Below are 14,848 nucleotides of genomic sequence, written 5' to 3'. Positions count from 1 at the left end.
ATCAAAGACATGGATTCATTGTAATATATTCTTAAATTATTAATGTAGACACAAGTCCATTTATGGTATATTTTATTTGATTTTATTCGGTCGGTCAAAACCTTCTGGATCTTACCACCCCCGCTTCCACTCATTCCAATCACGCGCCCGTTGCTGTAAACAGTTGATCCGCCACTGATTCCGTAAGGAGTCCCGTCACTGCCTTCCCTGGATCCACCACCGCCAACAGAACTGAACCCTGATCCGCCACTGATATAACCAGATCCACCCGTCAGTACATTCATGATAACACCACCGGAACTACCGCTAGAAGAACCTGAAAATAAATAAATAACAATACATCATTATATGAATAGATTTGAGACAGCCCGTGTATAAAATTACCGTTCATGATAAGATCCACAAAAGCAATATCATTTAATTAGTCTCACCAGAAAAAAAGACATGTATCATATTCTAAGAGCTTTAAAGACAGACATGAATTCTCTTGATAAAATCATATTAAAGGGATTTTAAAGTCAGCAATTTCACAAACAACATACTTTTTGTCTTCTTGTAGGAAAATGTCACCTCTGTTGTTATAATACTTATCTCAATAAACATAAATAGATTATCAAGAAAATACAACGAAATGATGGCTTTGATATGAATAAAAAGATAAAATAGAATTATGTAACTTCAGTCACAAAAGAATGAGTGCACTTAAGCTATGAGAGTTGGAACCCGATGTTTTGCGCAAAATAAAATTACAAAATTCATTAAATTTTTGTTTTATAGGTATTAAACAATGTCTTTAGAGCAGGTTTTGGTATATTATTTTACATGAAAGTATTAAATAATGACACTAGCTTTTGAGACGGGGGTCTAACAGTTTTGTCTCATTTCTATTGTTATTCATATGCATACCAGTTTTCAACGACTTTGTTTACATCGAGCCGCAACTTGGCCATTTTTCTTATTTGCACAGAATATGTATTTTAACCTAAACTTATACATATCCAAAGGACAATGTTGGCCAAGTTGCGGCTCATATCTAATTTCCAAAAAATTGTCCCCATACTAGGGTCGAAATAGCTACTAAATCAACCGGTCACTGAGCAACACCGATTGATATTATAATCACCTCTCTCACGTGACCTTCTGTTATTCGATACGCTAACGCTTTCATTGAAAATTTCATTGTGTTTAAGTCCCAGTTGTGACATTATCTATCGTGCTTCCAATTTAAATTTATGGGAGATTTTTGCGCAAATTTTAATGGGGTTTGAAGATAATATTTCTCTTATTTATCTTTATGCTTTTCATAAGGGTTGTTTTGAAAGAATTCTGGTATTGACAGCGTCATTAGTAAGTACATGTTTAGGCTTATGTCGCCACTGTATTATGGTCTGCACAGCGAGACATCCCTTAACATTAGAATTATTTAATAATTTTGCACCATGAAATCAACATGATCTCTCTCTCTCTCTCTCTCTCTCTCTCTCTCTCTCTCTCTCATCCATTTCAATTCGCAATGCGAAAAAATCATATGTGCTAATGTTTACATTCCACAACCATGCGGTTTAAATGTCTCCGCCTACTTGCGGATACCTTAGATTCGAAATTGGTCCCGTTCAAATTTCCGGAATTTAAGGCTTTTACATGTTCTTTTCAATTATGTCATGTTACATTTTCTGTAATTATAGAAATATGTATGACAAAAAATTCTAGAAATAAATATCAATAGCATATGCTTGCACATTAATCATAGATTAATTTTGCGATATATTGTATTGTTAAGCTTAAAATGGGTAGCCGAAAAGGTTCCAAATGACGTACTTAAGTGCACTCATTCTTTGGGGGAAAAAATGCAATTTTAAAGATAATTGACTTCATCCTAACCTGGTATGAATGACATAACCCACAAATATTACTGTTATGACACTTCCGTGTCTGACCTCACGTGAAACGTAGTGACCTGAACTGCACGACACTATTGTGTTTTTCCTTACCTGATCCACACGTGTTACTGTTATGACATTTCTGTGTTTGAGTGACAACCATGGTTTGTTTTTGTGGGCGTGGCCTGTCTACATATATCGGTATTCCGTTCTCCGTCCTGTCCGGTTTATGTATATATACTGTTTGTTTTTGTGGGCGTGGCCTGTCTACGTAGATGGGTATTCCGTTCTCCGTCGAGTCCGGTTTTTGTATATACACTTTCTGGGGTGTAGGTTTCTGGATGAAGTAAGTATGAGGTTTTTCACTTCCGTTACATTCTGTCTGTGTTCCTGGAGAAATGGAGGAAAATTAACAACTCAATTTTGTGCATTTATTTTTTAACATGTAACATCATTAAACGGGTACCAGTATTTCATATTCAAATAAAATGTACCTGTAACATACAAAGTTTCTTGCTGTGGGCGTGGTCTAACGTATGAAACCATCTGAGGCTTAATGGGCTCACAGTCGTGACATTCGTTCGTACTTGTGACGTAAACAGTTTGTTTTTGTGGCCTTGGTTTTACGTAAGATACCATTTGTGGCTTGACGTCGCAATCATGACACTCATTGTTACCACTGACGTAAACAGTTTGTGTCTGAGGCTTAGGCTTAACGTAAGACACCATTTGCGGTGTGACGTCACAATCAGTGCATTCATTGCCTCCTGTGACGTAAACAGTTTGCGTTTGCTTCGGAACAGTTTGAACATAGGTGATTGTTTCTGGTGCTGGGGTCAGGAAATGAATATATTCACAATCAATACATTGGTCTAAGATAAAATACAAAATTTCAAATTAGAAAAAAAGGTTTATCAGTCTGAATTAGAATTACGAAAGCTAGATTAATAAGACATATAGGCGATTTACCGGCTGCTTGAGTTAATACGAAGGCGACTTACCTGTTTGTCTCAGATTGTACTGTAGGCGATTTACCTGTAGTTTGTGTTTGCACATATCCCACCAAACATTCGCAGGTAGGACAAGCGTCCACTCCACACTTATAACCAACGTCACATAACGCAGGACAACTTAAGAAAGTTGTATAATCCACTTTGTGTTGTATAACAACTTCGTGTGTGGCGTACACTGTGATTTAGACGGTTGGGGTTTTTTAACAAATGTATTTTAAAGTAAATGGAGATAACGAACAGTATTCAATCTCATAGTCCATTAAACAATACAAAATAGGAGCAGAACAAACACGGACCTCCGAAACATCAGAGGTGGTATCAGTTGCCATGGAGGAGTAAATGTATTTTATTTTGAGTGGAAATATGTTGCAGAAATGTATTTCACAACCAGTTTTTGACCCTTATGAATTTCTGTGTATATTAAAAAGACATAAATCTATGTAATTTTATATTTTCAAGTAAGATTTCTGTTTAAAAATTGTAACCAATTGTCGTTTTTCCCATCTTGTCAGAACCTTACATAAGGAAGTGAGATTATGCCCTAGGCTTGTTATTGCACTATAATTTTTTCATCAAGTTAGAAATGAAGTTGGAGGCAGTCTTATATCTATCCTTTCTCCTATAATGGCATTAATCAACGTATGTATCCATAATTTATCATTAATTTTCTGTTTATAGGTTCAAATCCTTACACTGGTTATCAATATATTCTACAACAAGTTATTAGGCCCTAGTGAATTTCTGTGTATTTAAAAAAAAGACATAATTCTATATAATTTTAAAATTTTTCAGGTAGGTTTTCTGTTTTAAGAATTGAAATGGTAAGAATCTTCCAAAAATGATCTGAGAATAAGCCTTGGTTATTGCTGTATAACATTTTATTGTTTTATCAAGTTAGGAATGAAGTTGGAGGCAGTTTTATATCCTATAATTGCCTTAATCATCAAAATGTATCTGTAATGTATCATTTATTTTCTGCATGTATCTCTGGTTCAATATTAACCTGAGGGTTGAGCACAATCACACGTGGGACACCCGTCTGTTCCACATTTATATCCCACACTGCAGCCATAGTTACAGGTCAGGCTAAGACAGGTCAAGGTCATGACCTGATGAACTACAAAGTAAACACAATGTTAATTATAACTCGATGGGCTATCTACACACGCAAGGAAAAGAAAATAATTTGGGTTTCTGATGAATTGTTTGACATGGATACTTCTTCATTGAGCTTAACTATTGCGGTATGTCTTGACTGTATTTTTTTCAATAATCAGGTGATTATACCTACCTTATGGTTGAAATACCTGTGTTATGCTTTGAGCTGTAAGTATAAACATTGTATAATTTCCATCACAGATGTAACCGCTATGCCTATACAATGAATTTATTCAAAACACAATTTAAAAAAGCTATCTTTCCATCCTACTCACTGTACGTTACAGAGGGCTTTGAAGAAAAAAAAACAACAACAATTAAAGACTATCTAACGATCCTACTCACCGTACGTAACAGAGGGTTTTATACAGATACACGTCCCACAACCATCTTCTGTTGCTTCCCTAATCTGGTAGTTTGATCCGCACCTTTCTTGACAAACCTGTTCTGTTCGGCACTCTTTTGTCGGCGCTACGACGTAGTTTGAGTGTTAGTTCCTGTTGATACACCACCAGCAGGGCGGATCCCATTGTTGCTTCCATCGCCACCTATAAAACTGGATCCGCCAATAGAAGTCCCACCACTAACAGCTGTTGATCCGCCACCAGAAATACTAGATACACTAAAGGGGCTACATCGCCTATACCAGATCTATCACTCATAGATCCTGGTGGTAAATTTTGTAAATTTGTTTAATTAAGACGAAAATATTCATTAACATTTAAAAAATTCTGAATGAGACAATTGGCTATGAGAAAGTTTCCTTAAGTAAAGGAAATTATTTAATAAAAAACAAAAATTACCCTGTAACCTTAGGATGCACTAATTGAAAATTCATTTTCAACTAATTATTCTTATTTTTGTCATTTTTTTTTTAATTAAGGGAAAACCACAATTCCAACGGATTTTTTTCTGAATGAAAATCAATATAACTGTGAATTTATTAATACAGTGAACCCTCAGTATCCAGACGATTTTTTCATCGGAACGAAATTTTTAAATGTTATTTTGTTTTGTTTAACTGGTGATTCAGATATCCGGATGCTTCACATATCCGGACAAATTGACTGGAAGCCAAAGTGTCCGGATAAATAAGGGTCCACTGTACTTTAATGATAGCTAATGATATTTCAATGAATAAAAGAAAAATAAAGCTCATTAAACCTGACATGGTGTTACATTCACATGAAGGACATCCATCAGATCCTATATGACCTATCGTGTATTGTCCTTGACATGTTGATTTTCATAGCTCCACCCCTATACAGTCCACCTTTGTCTTCGCCCCTTGATTGACGTTAGAAAATGAGACTCCGCCCATTTAAGGCATTCCTGACATAAAGGATCCGCCTGACATTCCCATCATTATAATACTCATGTTTTGGAGGTCTGTGTTTGCACTGCTCCTCAACCGGTTATCTAAGTTCATACAGTAGGTGATTAACCAGTTTTCTATGATTGTACTATAGATGTTTCACTGCTTATCTGAGTTTGTACTGTAGACGACTTACCAGTTGTTAGAGTTTGTATTGAAGGACCTAACTAGTTGTCTGGGTCTTTCATATAGAGTTCGAGAAATTGAAATGCAGACTTCTTAAATTTAATGACGCAGTAAGTCATGTCCAAATACTTGTTACAGACAGACGCCTAATGATTGAACAATATAATTATATAGGTGAACGAAGCACCTAGGTAAAAATCACGTCTTTCACATAGTTAAAAGTAAATAAGAAAGTGCTGTGAAATTTGTGCAAAAACTTTTCTTGTCTCCTTGAAAAAGGTTAAGTAACATTAACTACCTAGATGTTTAAGTATCAAATACTATTTCGACATTGACTAAGAGCTGCAGAAATTAAAAGAGGGAAAACATCCTACCTTTTGTTAAAGTTGAAGTAAACCAATGCTACTAGACGTTTGTCTCTTGGGATCCTAAGAAGAAAAAGTTGTCATTTCTGACCCAACATATTGCAAACAAACTGAAAAGGTGTAAACATGGAGTACATAAAGACAAGCTTTGGGTGAATGTATAATATCAAAGTTTACCGTTAGCCACTATGTCACTTTGTAAAACTACTGATAAACTTAAAATTATGACCAACTTATTAATTTTGAAATCTTTTACCTAATTTCTAATTTTATGAAAGTGAAAGTTAAAAGTAATTGTATGTTGTTTATAGCAACTCTTCACATTAATGAACATTAAAGAAGACAATAAGCATCCACAAGAGCAAATGGCGGCTTGGTATTTTAAGCTTAAGAAAGAGGAGTATGCTGTAGTCAAACTCACAAAATCTAAACCTTACGTGTTTATTTAATAGAAACGTTTGAATAAAATATACCCAATAGATAAAAAAAATAATTTAGATTAAATAAATGAATTCGATCAGTATAAAGTAATTTGTTTAGTGACATCTACTTGTATAATATCATTTATCAAAATGTTTATTTCATTAATTTAAAAACTAAAATAATTATATTGTTAACACTTATTTTAATATTTGCAGATTATGCTGAACTGTTGATGCATTGTCAACAGTGATTTAAATATTTGTGTTGACCTGTTGAAACTGAATCTGGTGGTGCACTGAGTACAATTTTTTTTTCTCATTCAATCTTCCAAAATTTCAGATGCGCAAGTATGTCTTTGGTACAAGGCACCACCTTTGACCTTTTACGTCTTAATTTCCAGCAGTGAACAAACAGCAACTAATTATGTCTAGTCGCTCTAGATTCCTTAGATACCTTTATACTGGGTATAAAACAGTGTAGTAATTTGATGTAAACCTTTCACGAATCTCGTTGGCAACACATGAGGAAAGCATATGTACCTGAAGGTTGCCTCCAGCAAGCTTAAGCCAGACCCAGACAACTAACCTACTGTAAGCATTGTAACACAATGCTATTTCATATTTCATTATTGATTTTACTAGTATTGCTCAGTTTGTTATAAGCACTGCCAATTGGTATCAATATTTTTTTTTATGCAAATTTGAATGTATCATTAATTATAGTCTTGAGTTTAATGAAGCAGTCATTAAATTCTTTTTTTTGCACACTGAAGCATGGAACATAAGCAGTAAACTAATTTTTTTATTGTCATGAAACTTCAATAGTTAAACATGTATGAACAGGTTTGATTCTTATTCGTTCACTGATTCATTATGATCCGGAGGCCCCTCGATTAGGATGGAGCAAATATATGCTTAGAAAAAAAATATAAGAGCAAGTTGAAAAGGAATTTATTCAGTTCTTTATTTTCATGGATTTTCTTATGAAAACATATAGTCATTTTAAAAAAAACGTATTCGAATGAGCAATTTTTTTGGCGATAGATTTCATTTGATAATTTAAGAGCTATCTTAAAAGTATATTGATAGAGCGTACAGTTTCCTTTTATATAAGATAATATTATACTGTGAGAAAACTAAATATATAGGGGCGCCAGTTTTGTCGACGTTTCCTTCCTGATTTTGTTTATTTTCTTCTGGTAATGGTCCAAATATCTAAGGTTGAAGATTTGATATCAAATATATGTCGACAATTTCTGCTATTTACTCGTCCATTATGCAGAAAAACGGTATGTGTTTCGGTAAGAATAGCGTTAACAGCATTTTTGCCTTTGATGTCTCATGACCACTTGACTCGTCATTTTCAGTGTAAATCTTTTTAACACTTAACAATAATTGTCCCTGGTACTTATATGTATAACTTGCATTACTGTTTTACCCCCCCCTCCCCCCAGATATAACCAGCACGAACACGGGTCGCCATTTAATGCCGATACTCATGACAATAAGGCAGTCAGGTGTAACGACTCTGGAGAGTATATCCTAGTGTTCAAACATCGTAGATAATGACAGCTTCATATAACTTAGTATATAATAATACCGTAGACCGTAAAGATTTAACGTCCTTTCTTAAGTATTGAGAGACAATTAATACAATATATCCAATCATGTAAAATGTTCTTTGATGTTTAACTTATATCAGGAAGTAAGTCATGAGTTATAAATGTGAAATAGAAATATTTTTTACACAAAAATATACTCAATCGTATGAAGCCGATGCAACGGGAACGTTTAAATAACTGTTATGGTTTTAAATTCTATTTTGATTTTAAGTGGAAGATGAAAATATAGATAAAGAATAAAGTGCACGAGAATATATAGACATATAAAGATTATATTATATTAGGAGAGGCGAGAAAAATCATTTCCGTATTATTATAGTCCAAACCAAAACAAACAATTACCACAGGAGATTATTTTAGTACTTGTGTTAGTTATCTTCATAAACATTTCCTTATTTTTTTAAAATAATTTCCTTAAGTGTCAGGGTCTCCTCACTTCGCTCAACAAAGAACAGGAAACGAGACTTTAGTAGAATGTAGAATGAACTTTGTTGAAGTGTTTGAGTATAGGGAAGGATTCTGATGTTTTACATACCAAATATTGCTTGTCAACTGTTCAAAATACCTAATTTAGAAAAAAAACCGGGATGTTCACATATATACTTTTTACAACGGGGTGATGAAGCAACATGAGCAGAGATTGATATTAAGGCTTCAGTGTTTCATATTGCACTCTGACATACAAACAGTTTGCAATATTGAGTATAAATGATATTTTGATTTGATCCACGCATGCGCACTATTAGGTATATATAAGGAAGTTTTCGAGGATTCATAAATCACGAATATTAATAATTTTTTTAGATTCCGGGCATTTATAGTAGTGGTAAGTAGAATTATTCTGCAATTTATACTCATAGAAAATACGGTGTGTGCCTTTTCGATACAAAATTAGCGTTGTTTTAATGCCTTTATATGACATTTTTAAAAATTAAAAGTAACACTTTCAATAAACATTATGCACACGTCGTAATTATTTATAAGATCCTAATATTTAGACACACTATAGTATATGTGTAATGAAAAGATCCTAATATTCGGTAGTATATTATAGAGGAATGTTTTTGTTGTTCTGATAGAATCAATCATATCTTCATGAAAGATTTAAGCCATTAAGTTTTTCATTAAATTTTTCCGCTATCTCACGATCATGACAAGGAGCACACGGCGAGTGTTCCCGGTCAGCAGGAGATGCTCACTCCTCCATGACATCTGATCCCACCTCTGATGTTTTGAAGGTCCGTGTTTGCTCTGCTCCTTTGTTGTATCGTCTAATGGACTTTGATATTGAATACTGTCCGTTATCTCCATATCCTCCCTACTATCATTTTTTTCTAGTCAATATCAAATATGAAACCAATACGTCAGCATTTGTGGTTTCTTTTCTTTCAAGCTCAGTAGAATTCATCGAATCGACATATGAAAGGAAGTTATTATTATTCTGATATTTTGATATGAAATGCATTTTATATCAAATGATCAAAATATTTTTGATATATTCAGAAATGGCGACTTTAAATGTATTCTTCTTGTTATTAAGAAGAATTTTTTTAAAAAAATTATAAAAATAAGTACAGAAATAGGTCTTCTCACAAATGAGTGCAGTTTGAACCGATGGAAATTCTAACATTCTTTTTGAAGAGGTGATCTTCAAAAACTACGGATTTATTGAAAATTATTTTTTTAACTTATATTGAGTTTTTGAATCTTTATTTTTTTTTCTAAACTAATACACTTATTATTTTATTTTTACTGAGACTGTATTCTTAATGAGGTTAAATATTGCGTACCCTTTGTCCGAATGAATTGTTTTTTAAGCTATCATTTCATTGAAAAGAAATCAAATATAGACGTTTAATATGAAACACTTATAACATTCTTTTAAGCAAAGTATGGGTTGTTTTTTTGATGTTGTCGTTTTACATGAATTTCGAGCCATAGCGCACTTTCGCCTACTCTAGTAGTTATTTTTGAAATACATTATTTAACAAATATTTTGTCTTAAAACGTTAGTTTATACATGCCTAAAGGTTAATCACACAAAATAATATTCAAATATTAATAGTGCCCTCATATGTTAGATATAAAAATCGTTCAGTTTATATGGAGAATAAAGTAAATACTGAGGTATCCCCCTAAACAATGACAAATAGTCGCAAAAGACCACTCTTAACCAGAAAAAACAACTTCTGAATAGCATTATTTGGGTATGACTGCATTTCATTGCATTTAGATACTTTTGTTTAAAGGTGGACTTCCTACTGAAAATGTTGAAAAATATATTATTTTTTTTTTCTTTAAATTATTTTAAGATTCAACAATCTGTCTTAAATTTTTCTATCCGATTACAATGACTTCGTGGCGTAGTGGTATATGGATTTTATACTATTTTGTATAAAACTGCTTATTTTCAAGCAGTTTTTCTTTCAGAAAATATAGGGCGCAACCGAAAACAAGATTTATATTTTTACCAAAGATGTATTTATTCAATACTAATAAGTGACAGAAAAATTATGTATGTTCTACACTGCGCTCTATGTTTCCCATAAGAAAAAAACATCAAGAAAAAGGCATATTTTTTTGGGTTTTTTTATTAGATAGCAAAATTAGCAGTATTTCTCATGTCATTTACAGGTATTGAGTGCATATAAATGTGAAAAATATATTGGAAATATTTCTAATATAATCTCTTCTACAAAATAAATATAAATAAAACATATCTGAATGTCATTCTAAAATGTTGATTTTTAGGGGGCCAAAATTGGCTCTTATCAAATATACTCCTTTGGCACTGAACTTCCAGTAATTGGAAGGACACCCCCCCCCCCCTCCCCCTTTCTTATGTTCTGAAAATGTGCAATTGTCGCGCCTCGTGGTGGAAAGCAAGTTCACAAATCAATAAACTTCTCTCCGTCTCTCTATATATTTTACTTATTAAAGGAATTCCAACATCCACCACCTTTTATCAATGTACAGGGCTTGCATAAGAAGTAAAGTTTTTTACTGATAGCAAGTCTCCATGATGAATAAATGTCTCTTTTAGGTAAAGAATTAATTATTTGAAAATAATTGACTATGTGTTTTTTTCCTAATTAATTGTAGACGACAACTTTTCTAAAATTAAGACAATTAAAACATTACCTACATACGTATTTGTTTCAGCTTTGCATATAACAATGCATAACTAGGAGTGAATTCTATTAATTTGCAGTGTGGCTAGGGTCCATATTTTTTTTAATAAAAGAAAAATATTTTTCAGGATGAAAATTCCGGACAGGATAAAGTTTTTAAAACGTGAAATTTAGAGGGAGGGGTAATGGCTGCTTTCTCTTTTAAGCACGCGTTTCGTGCACCTGGCGTGACATTTGTTTTTATATATTGAAAAGAAATGATACATGAAGCATTGTCCCATGGACACTTTTAAATAACACCTGATTTCGCCTATCTAAATCTAAAAGTTTCCCTGAAAAACACGATCCTCGCACATATATGTGGATCGAGAGTGACGTGAGACAATTCGTGCAAAAATCATTGATACAATTCATTTCGAGAGAGAGAGAGAGAGAGAGAAGGATAGAGAGCACTTTACTAATAGTACGTACATGTACCAAGTTTACCATACATGGCAAAATATGTACTCCGAAAATACTGCAGGTCAACTTGTCATACATGTACATGCACGTGGACGTAATCGAAAGATCATAATAGTCCCGTGCACCTGTCGTTACTCTGTTGAGAGGGGTGCAATGGGTTGTAAAAACAGCCTTGAATATGGTGTTAATCCCGCTGCATGTCTACTTCCTGATGGCTTAAACCCTCCCCCCCCCCCCACGAAATAGGATTTTCGAGTTTGGACATTTTGTTTGTAAACTTTTTTTCAGGTAAGTTTTTTTTTTCTTTAGCTGCCCCCATTTAAAACGATGCTAGGTCATTGTACAGCTATGTAATTGTGGTTTGATTGGTTGATTAAATGAAGCATAAAAATTAATAGCTTTAAAAATTATAGAATTACGTGTATTAGCCACATGCTAAATATCGTATAGCAGGTTTTCTTGGCGGGAGTAAAATTAGGCGTTTTGCCTACTCAAAGGTATGCCAATAGTTTTGTCGTAATTTATTTTAACGGACGCGAAGTTTTAGTTCTTGACAGATGGATACTAAGAAGATTACTGACTATCTTAGCGATTAAAATTTAGCGGACTACAAGTAATAGCTTTTCAAAAAAGCTTGCCTGACTAATGCAATCAATATCTATAGAACCTATAATCATGATAAGTTATTTATATAAACGTTTACATTGGGATGAGGGGTAATTATTTATTTTTTATTAAATTATGAAGACGTCGAACAAAACATCATGCATTAATTTTAAGTTGTTTGCTACTTATGAAAGCAATGGACAGCCTCGTTTTTGAAGGGGGGGGCAGCTAGAGAATTTTTTCACTCACCTGCAAAATAAAAAGGAATAAGCCCAAAGCTGAAAATCCATATTTGGGGGGTGGGGGTGGGGGAGGGGGGGTCGTGACCAACTTTTTTTCAGTGTAAAGTTCTTTCTGTACCAATTTTTTAGCATTAAATACTGCATTTCTCTTTCATAAATTTCCTGTTATATACGGGGTTGGGGGGGGGGGGTCCAATCTTTCAATTAACATTTCCTATATATAGTAAAAGGTTGGGAAAAAAGTTGGGGGACAGCCTCCTCCCCCCGTGCACCCCCTGTTGCTACGTGTCTGATGGAAAAGGAACAGTGAGATTTTATTTAAAAGGTTTATTTTGTATGTGTTATAAATTGGTTTTGATCTGTTTTTCATTTGTTGTATAAGGACGCCTGTGGAGTGTTACAAATACTTCGAACTCAGGACCAATGAGCAGTTTCATGTAATCTTTTTTCGTGCTAACACCTACTGCGACTCAGGACTTGGTTTTAAACGGTCTCATCCTAAGGACGTCTTGCAGTGGATTCGAACCCTCGACGTAAACTCAGCTCCTTATTCCGCAACTCTATAAATGGTTTTAGAAGATGTAGTAATTAAATAAGGGAAATGAACTGGTAAATTAATGTATGCTGGAAAGCCGTGCCTATATGTAAAGGTTATATTGATTTAAAAATTAAAATTTAGAATTAGATTCAACTGCATGGACTACCAGGAAGACAGCTGAGAATATGATAACTATGCAAGAAATAAATGAATCGTTATGATTAACATGCAGAATATGTTTAAATTAAGAACTATATTGTTGGGTATGCCAGAGTATGAACGATTGTTGGAAACAGCCCGTTATGCATAAATGACCCATGCAACGAACTTGACGGTGATTCCTTATACTAGTATTCCTCAATCCTGGAATAGGAGGGACACTTTTCCTAAGTCTATTTCCTGTGTTTCATAGGAGGAAGAATTTTATCTCTGAACACTGGGGGGGGGGGATCCGGGCGAGATATGATCAGAAATATTATGTATATTTGGCCAGTTTTCCTCTTAAGAACATTTTTTTCGTTTCGTTTTATTTACTTTAATTGATGTAACTTCTAACTGCTTTCACAATATCACCGATATTTTTTTTCCCCAAAGTTCGAAATTCCGATAAAAATATGAAGTTTTCATTTCCATTCAGTGCAGTAGAATCATCCAGGAAAAGGGCGCGAAGATATACACGTGACATTTGGCGCAAAATGATTGTGACACCCCTTACCTCGAAGACAAATGGACTCATCCAATAGTACAGAAATGTTGAAAAAAGGTCAAACGGACATGTCCGTATATGAAATCGCATGAAATAAACAGCTGCATGCAAAAAAAATAAAGGAAATAAATACATCAATATATTGTATTAGTAAGACGGTTATTTTTTTCTGCTAAATGTTTTGTTGAAACGAAGTTAACAAATTCCAGTGATAATCAGCATGCTCAAAATTTTGCTGGCTAACTGTGACCTCTTCCCTTCGCACCTTGGAAATATCAATCCTTATACAGCCTGACGCCGTGACGTCAGGCAATCATAGAAATTGCCAAAATAAGCCAAAATTAGCACCCCGATAAAATTACCCGCTATACAGAATTTCATCAGTTTCAAGTTTTATTTGAATCAATTGAATTTATTTAATTTCTATAACCTAATCAAAGTATAAGTTGCTTATACCCACCCCAAACCATGAAGTACTAGCATAATTTAGAGATTAAATGATTTCATTTTCATGATGATTTCTCATCTTTTCCTCAAACATGTTTGATAAACTGATCAAAGGATTCATTATGTTGCATTATTATTCCAACAGATTAAAAAATTATATTAATTTTTTTTTTAACTCATTTTAGCAAAGATTTTTAGAATGAATAATTAACAGTTCCTATTTTCCCCTCTAAATAGCAAAAACATACAAATATACAAATAAGATATTCACAGATACCAAAAAATCTTTGAAGGAAGTGGTGAATACTGAACGCTTCCTGTTGCCAGGTAACAATAAATAAGTATAATGCAGGTTACTTCCCTTCGTTTGCAGTATTTGTACATGTAGATTATTTCAGACACATAGGAAGCGATTTATTTTTTATTTCGTTTTTCTTTCCTTTTCTTTTTTTTTGGGGGGGGGGGGGTTCTTGACAATCAATAATAAAGCAAAAAACAAAACGAACTTTTTCATTTGTTTCAGTATTTTTTTTCCGACCAAATTGTACCGAGGGCTTTTTTTTCCAACTTCATGATATACTGATAAATTATATTTCTGTGACCCGCCTCCCCATTTCTTCAAGCTTGTTTTTTTTTTTTTTTGGTACATAACGCTGTTTAGTTTGCAATAAACTTACACACCTTTGTATGAAATCCAACGCCTTGGCTTTACACTTTGTTTAGGTTTTCTATGCTTTTTATTATAAATATAGAAA

The 14,848-nt window shown here is 33.6% G+C and overlaps 1 pseudogene; it reads right to left on the bottom strand.

Annotated features, from left to right (window-relative positions):
- Positions 1–115: 115 nt before the first annotated feature.
- On the bottom strand, positions 116–5,417 carry LOC134241358 (uncharacterized; annotated as a pseudogene).
- Between the last annotated feature and the right edge of the window lie 9,431 nt (positions 5,418–14,848).

The sequence above is a fragment of the Saccostrea cucullata genome, unplaced genomic scaffold (assembly GCF_032062105.1).
Source record: "Saccostrea cucullata isolate Sc308-1 unplaced genomic scaffold, CSIRO_AGI_Scuc_v1 ctg12804, whole genome shotgun sequence".
NCBI classification, from domain to species: domain Eukaryota; kingdom Metazoa; phylum Mollusca; class Bivalvia; order Ostreida; family Ostreidae; genus Saccostrea; species Saccostrea cuccullata.
The sequence above is the reverse complement of the archived record's forward strand: the minus strand, read 5'-3'. Positions and strand labels throughout refer to the sequence as shown.